Genomic DNA, 8,298 nt, shown 5'->3' on the forward strand with positions numbered 1-8,298 from the left:
AATTTGATGAGGTTGATAATTAGCAATGTCTCCTAATCTTTGACCTTTGTTCTACCAAAAAGTGCTGATTAGAATTATTTTTGTGGATACTTGTCAGACATTCACCTATTAGTTGCAAAAGTTTCATCTAGGGGTCTCTATGGGATTATGAGATAGGTAGCTAGCGGTGTTTACGGTATTATAGCAGATATCCTATGTAGTATTGCACACCTTGAAGTTTGCAGGCACACAACACTCTTTGATTCAACTGCAAGTTAAATGTATGCATATATAAACAAGTTGTGACAAAGGCATGTAATACAAGTTTGTTACTGTGGTGATACTGTTTGGTAGCAAAAGTCATTTCTTTTTTGTCAGAGTACACACGACCACTTCTTGTCCTTGGGTCTACGAGAGTTTGAATGTCATCCATTGGTATAGTGTGGATATGCTGGGTCTCTGGGTACTTGAACAAGTTTGATGGACCGTGTGGATGCAGAAGTGTCAGTTTCACTTCCTTAGTGTCACTGCAAACTTCAAGTACACAAGCTAGCCACCGATTCTCTTCATGTCAGCAAGTGATGAATCCAACAATCGATTCTGATGAAACTTCATTCTTTGCTAGAGCAACTGTCTTTCCATAAAATATTTGATTATGAGTAAAATTTTTATTTCCACTGTGCTATCTGAGATTGGCACAAAAGAGTGCAGTTTTCTCATACCAGGGATTGTACGTAAGAGTTGAAAACAACGTCCCTGTTCTCTCAAATAATCTTCATTGTTACAATTACTCAAAGTGAGCAGTAGGTGTGTTGCTACATGCTCAATTGAGCAACTGACGTGGTGTCATTAGCTGGTCATTGTACTGCCTTTGCAAGCTATATAAGCTGGCTGCATTTAAAAACTATACAACTAAATAAATTGCAGCACAAAGGTGGTCTTTCAGTACAGGTGGTCACTAATATAGGCTGCACTGTACTTGGACACCTTCGTTGGGTAAGACCAAGTTGGCATGTATATGGCCTTACCAGTAGTGTTTACTAGAGGTGTAGTACACTCCTATATAGCAACAATAGACTACAAAATTCCACTACATACCATAAAATATTTAATTATATCCCTTGAACCCATTGTGGCCCCACCACAAAAATTTTACCAACAATAGATCATAAGCCAATTATTATTTAATAAAACATTCAAAGAATTTGAAGCAGCACTGTTTGAAATATTTAGGATTAAAGTTTTAAATGGAGCCTCTTTGAACCTTAATTAAATTGATATCCGTAGTTTATGGATTACTTGAAAGATCAATAAACAGTCTTTAATTGCTGAAAATTTTATTTTAAAATAGTGACACAGTGGTGAGCTACTGTTGATTTTGTAACTCAAGACGAACCAATTTTTCATAAAATATTCAAAATATTTGTGGTCATAAATCAGAAAATATGTAGTGTATGAGGCTAAAAATTGGTATGAGCTATGAGCACCATAGGTACTACAAACACATCAAGTTTCATCAGAATCTGAGAGGTGACCCTACAATTCCTCAGTGATTTGACATGGAATGACCCTATAGCTTCTAAGTTTGGCAAATTATTTTTGAGTATTAATTGATAAGGATATGATGATTATCAAGATTGAACTGCACATAACAACTTCACATCACATTATAATAATAATAATGTACCTATGTCATGAATCTTGTATTTTTCCTTTGCTCCGGTATTATGAATTTTTTATCCCATCCTGGCCAGTAGTGATTAAAATTTGTTTCTGGATGGCTGTTCCAATCTGCAATTATTAGAAAGTGCAAACACAAATTAAATTCACATAAGGTTTGATACAACGTGCATAATACTTAATAACTTTCCGCTATTACTATATATGTAGTACTACAATAATTTTACTTGGCAGTGCACGGTACAATACTACTATAGCAAACCTATACAGTATACAAGTGTTACGCACACTGCAGGCAGGTACATTCCCTGTTCAAGATAACTAGACTGGATTTCTAACACTACGAGAACACTGACTCGCTTCCAAACTCTGTGCACATCAGTAACTAAATTTCTTGGAATTAATTCTAACAGTAGGTAGCTACAATACGTGGATGCAATGTAACAAGGAATACGTAATCAGGGCCAGAGGAAGCAGTTCTAAAGTGGTCAGGCCAAGGGGTAGGGACTATGAAATGCTGAGCACTTGTTAAGTGAATGCTAGGGGATCTGAGGGTATGCTCCCCCAGAAAAATTTTCAAAATTGCATGAGCATGAACCTAACATTTTAATTTTAATGTGAAGTCACAACTCAGTGAATAGCTAGCTAGGAACTAAACTTGTTATATTATCCTATCATGTTATGCTGCAGTGCGCAGAATAATATTCATCCAATTATGTACGCTAATAAGTAAGTACCTGATTGTTCTATTAGGGTGACTGTTCTATTAGAGTGTTTTGTTTTTACATGACTGGTTGTCACGGGGAAGGATTTAACAGCATTGATGTAAATATTCTACTGGCATTATATTACAATTCTTGCATGATGCTTTAGGGATCTATATTGCTCCCAAAAACAAGCCCACATATTTGGCCAGTGTCTTGGATATATATTTATAAAATTAATGCTGAAAAAGTGGTCAGGCTATGGCCTGACTGGTCGGACTGCTTCCTCCAGCCCTGGTAATCATTTGGGAGCTGGTTATGTTAAAATAATCATCCTACCAATACCAATGATGTCATTTAGTATATTCACAGCATATAGCTACATGTATATGTACAAAATTAGTTAGCCAGTGAACCACAATGTAAAGATTGATGTATCTGGGAGGGATGTCATCATATCATGCACTTATAATATTCATATTCATGGAAGCCATTTAAGAATTCACACAAAAAAATGTAGGAACTATAAATTAGCTATTGCATAAAAGTACCAGGGCTGATTGGTGAGGGGTGTCAATCCCTCTCTAATCCTCCCATTTAGCCTGTACTAGAGATTAGCTACATGATAGGAAACAGCAAATTAAAACAGAATTGTACGTCTGTATAATTACACCTGCATTCTTAGAAAGAATGGTGGTGGCTATTTATAGTATAGCTAATTTACCTGAAATCTTGATTTTCTTGTCACCATAGAATTTTAACCAGGCATTGTCATCTTCATTGTTGAAGGGCAGTATCTTCAAGCCTAATTCAGTTGTGACATAGCGGTCAGTAAGAAAGTGCATCTTTTCTTTACTTTCTATTGTATCAAGTAGCCGCATTGCTCCATCTATTTATCCAAGTTACTGTGATATTAGAACAAACATGTAATATTACACATACGTACCATCAGCATAGCAATGCTTTGCAAAACCCTCCTTTTCTCCAAATGTTTTTACTCGTCCACCCAATCTAGTTTGTGTTTCCAAGATCTCAACATCATGGCCAACTTAGGATAACTCATAACCAGTTGACAGGCCTGCCATCCCAGCCCCAACAATAAGGGACATTAGAAACAGTGGAAAAAAACTGAAACTGAAACCGAAAAACTAAAATTGGTCAAACCTTCATATTAACAGGTACCTCTTAACAAAGACCACCTCTGTAATAAGACCACCTGTATAATAAGACCGCCTCTATTAAGACCACCTCATTATAGTAGTTATGTCAAGTAAGGTCCAACAAAAAGACTATAAGGTGTACTCATATAATGTAATAAAGTATCGATCAATCAGACAGTACTTAAAAATTTAAAAATGACAGCTGCAGGGTTGTACATAAGGATACACTGTCTTACCATGCCAAGACAAGTCCATGGTCATGTCACAATGAAAAAGGGGTAATTGCATGCATAATTTACTCTGCTGACACTGGATTTGATAATGGATTTCTCATGAATTGACCATGATTTAAGAGTTGCATAGTTAAATTAATGATCTTGGACTTTGTGTCTTGGTAATAGTTAGACACTCGTGATAGGCGTCTTCGTCTACGAGTGCCTAACAATTATCAAGACACAAAGTCCAAGATCATTAATGTTGATTTTAACTCCTAAATCATGCACAATTCATGGGAAATCCATTATCAAATCCAGTATCAGTGGAGTAAATTATGCATGCAATTGCTCCATTTTCATTTGTGACGTGACCATGGACTTTAGGTCTTGGCACGGTATGATAGTATATCCAACCCTGCAGCTGTCATTTTAACTTTTAAGTACAGTCTGATTGATCGATATTTTATTACATTATGAGTACACCTTAGCCGAACCTACTTGACATAACTACTATAATGAGGTGGTCTTATTTTTAGAGACGGTCTTATTATACGGGTGGTCTTATTACAGAGGTGGTCAATATGAAGTTTTGAACAATTTTAGTTTTTCAGTTTCAGTTTTCAATTTCCACTGTTTCCAATTTCCACTGTTTCCAATGTCCCCAACAATAATGACTTTTTTTGGATTTTTAGTTGATGTGAATTTGTACCCCTTGTGATCATCATCTGGGTTGAGTATTTTCTTGTAAGTATAGTTGAGACCAAATTGAGCAATATCCATTAGCAGTGGCTTCAGCAAGTCACTTTGTTGAACTATAATTTTATCAAGGTCTGTATCAGCTGGCTTTAAGTGAGTGGCAGTGGTAATGCTTGGTCCAAGCTCCAGTTCAGGTAATGGGTAGCTACCCAAGCCACCTACAGTTAATTACTTTGCTGGTTTCGTCCTCTTTTTGCTCTGTTGCCATTATCAGCTATATTGCAGTATTGCTAGTAAATGGTTGGTACAGGGTATTTATACACACATATGTAGCTACCAAAACATTACAAAAAGGAACTGAACACAACAATATGGAAATGATAAAATTTGTATGCTTAATTAAACTTTATGTTAAGTCACAAGGTGAGATCAATGTTTTTGGATGACAGTGACGCCTTTTGGTTATATGGCTTCTGGTTACGCAAACAGCACATGCAATTTTCAAAACGGAAGATCATGCTGGGTCCAGTAAAGCGAGGGGGAGGGAGTGGCTGAGATTGGAGATGATGATATCAAAATATCGATGCGCATTTAGCATTCCATAAAGCCGAGGGGTCATAATGCAACTGTGGCAGGAGGTAATGCGACTTGCTTGAGACGCATGCGCGGATACATGCATATGGTCGAGTGAGACTTGGACACGATCGGGTCTTTTTTCCGGCGATCTGCAAGGTGGAATGCTTGCATTTGTTTGTCTGGTGGAGAAATCGGAAAAGCCGGCCTCTAGATCTGCCCTCTGGGCCGGTGTAATTTCTTCGGAATTAGGCGCTTAAGAGAGAGATTGGATCAACATTATCAGAGATGCCAACATCTGAACAATTTTAGGAGTGAGACCTCAAACACTACCAGCAATGTGGACGGATTTTTGGTAGTGAAGACCAAAAAAAAAAGGTCGCTGCATGTTCTAAGTACAAAACATCACAGGTCTGCCAATTTTAAGGACAGTGCTAATTACGAAGCAGATCAGGCGTGAAAACTAAATGAAAGAGTGCAAAACAGAGGGTTAGGCGTAAGATTACTAGCCAAAGAGTGAGACTCATGCCTAGTGCGTGAGAGCAAGAGTTCATAATATAAAGAGAGGAGTGTCCTACATTATAGCCTGTATAAACCAGGGGAGGAGGAAGCTGTCCACAGTTGGGGGGCACTTGAAACAATCAGCACACTGGGCTCTAAGACAGTTGCATATCAAAACATATGTATGGGATTTGTCAAATCAAGCATTTTCAGGTGGTCAACATTAAAAGTTTTCAAACACTGGGTTAAACCTTTAAAAATTAAGAATAATGCATTAAATAAATCTAATATCTGTTTAATATCCCTTTTGAAACCTCAACTTGGTAAAACAGGCTGATCACAAAATCTCATCATTCCTTGTCATTTTTTGTCCAATACAAAATACATGTATTTTACACTACACGCAAAAACACTAATTTACAACCTTTAAGGGTGAGCTATTTGAAGCCATACAACATGCAATTTTTGTATTGTTGCTTATACTCACATAATGTATAAAATGAATCCATATGCTACTTACGTTGGAAGTGCTTCTCTTTCTCTTCAACACAAACCAAACAGAATTCTTCTAGCCTATACCATTTTATAATTTAAAGTGTTATTTAAGACAACAACTGTGAACGCACTTTTCGCTTGTAGGCAACATGCGTTCGTGCCTTGTTTTCTCGAGTGATAGGGTATGCTGGTAGTTAGTATTGTAATTGTAAGCTGCTTATGTAGGGGACAATGTTACCAGCTGGAATCACAAGGCGTTACAAGCTGCTGATGATGGAGTGCCTAGCGTAACCTAACCAAGAGCGACTTGGAGACTCCAGGCGGAGCAAGAAGCTGTTCCTGTGTGTGAAGAAGAGAAAACAGAGCTTTTTGTGTTTAGAACAGCGTTTATGACATGTTATTTTGAAAAGTTGGTGATTGCGGTCAATAGGAATTTGTGTGGTTATTGTATCAATAATGTTGGGCGCACGCAATATTTGCACATGTTTACTAAAAATAAAACTAGTTTTTGAATTTTGAGTGATAGCCATGAAGGCTTCAAATTTTGTAGGGAGATTCGCTGATAAATTCTCCAGAGATCTATGTTTAGATTTTGTTCGTAGCGTTATGGCTTCATGAGTTACGGCACCGAGAACATGAGGTTTTGAATGGTGTAGCACACTTTTAGTACTAACTTAAGTTCTATGTACGCTGTGTACTAATACTAAACATAGAGTTGTGAGTTATAAGCTGAAGTTTGTTCAATGTGGTTTCCAGTGCGCTACTGTGAAAAATGGAGGACTAGTTTCGATTTAAGCGCTTCATAAAGAACTACGCATATTATACTGTAAAAATGATTCCTGCTGCAAGCTGGAGGGGCCCTTGCCTGTTCTATCTATCCATGGCCACAGACTAGGGGGGCCCTGGCCCCTGTGGCCCCCCCTGTTCCTACGCCCATGAATTATTATCAATGACTGGAACAATTCACCGTACACTGTTATTAATGCTCCAACAATTAGTAGTTTTAAGTCTCTCTTAGATGAACATCGGATTTATATTTGTAGTTAATTTTTGATTTATAATTTGTAGCTAATTGATTTTTTTTCACTGTAATTTTCTGTATGTTATCAGGTTTCACAGGCTGTGCCTTTAACCTCCCCTTAATAGATGAATTTCATAATAAGGAATTTTAAACCATTGCCCCTAGAAACCTGAATATTACGTTATTTTATAGGTGTGAATGTCAAAAGTAACGCCTCTAATTTTTAAAAAGGATAGAAGACCACATAATTATAATAGTTGCATGTGTATACATATACATAATTGCATACATATACATAATTGCATGCATCTTACTGTTGGCAAAACAACGTAACATGTATACACTCTGTACTACCTTCTGAATGTACAGCTCCATGATATTAGCCCCCAAAGTGGTGCACCAAGCAGATTATAACAGTTACTACTTGTATTGCAAATTTGCTGAATTATTATACTAACTGCATGGACTGAAATGTTGACCCTGGGTCAAAAGAGAACATAAAATTAATATATTAAATGCATGGCATAAAACACCACACAAACATACTTATATAGCAGGAAATTTATACCAGTACCATCATATTCCTTTACCCCAGAAACAATCCATTGTTTGACCAAACACTCACATACAGCAACAAATCGATTGTCACAGTGCCAAAATTCATGGAATCACTATAATTAGATCAGAAGTCAGACATATGCAAGTGTCTATAAGGATTTGGATGGTGGGTTTCCTGCAACAGCAGCATATACCTACCAACTTTGGCTAGGGTGTGTTCACCATACATCCTTTCCTGATCAGGCCTTGAATTCCACTGAAACTTAGTCAGAAGTTACTCATGTAAAATATTTGTTACTAAATACCATCTTGAAATAAGTATGGATACAAGGAAAATAACATTTAAAGAAATGGTTCTGTTTGGGTATACAGCACTTGGTTGTAAGCTCACCAACATTATTGCTAGCTTCTATAATTACATTGAGTAAAAATTCTTGTTGGTCATTCGAGTGTTTCATAACTGATGCTCCATTAACACATGCATGGTGCACAGATTTCTTCCAAGATGCATGTACTTCAGGATTCAGAAGAGGTGTATTTAGCTTCTGAGAATGATCTGCATGTGGTAGCAAAGCTGTAGAATAACATGCAGTGTCTCAAAAAAGCTACAATTAACATGAAAACGGTTCCTTTTAAACCATTAAGTACCCTTACCCCCACCCCACCCACCCTTTCCCAGTAAGTAAAGTTGTTATATCAAATATTTTAGATGATTT

General features: G+C 37.0%; 1 pseudogene; it reads right to left on the bottom strand.

Annotated features, from left to right (window-relative positions):
* Positions 1 to 4,702, bottom strand: part of LOC136253701 (L-amino acid oxidase-like) — a 45,805-nt pseudogene extending 41,103 nt beyond the window's left edge.
* Between the last annotated feature and the right edge of the window lie 3,596 nt (positions 4,703 to 8,298).

Source organism: Dysidea avara, chromosome 4 (assembly GCF_963678975.1).
Source record: "Dysidea avara chromosome 4, odDysAvar1.4, whole genome shotgun sequence".
Lineage (NCBI taxonomy): Eukaryota > Metazoa > Porifera > Demospongiae > Dictyoceratida > Dysideidae > Dysidea > Dysidea avara.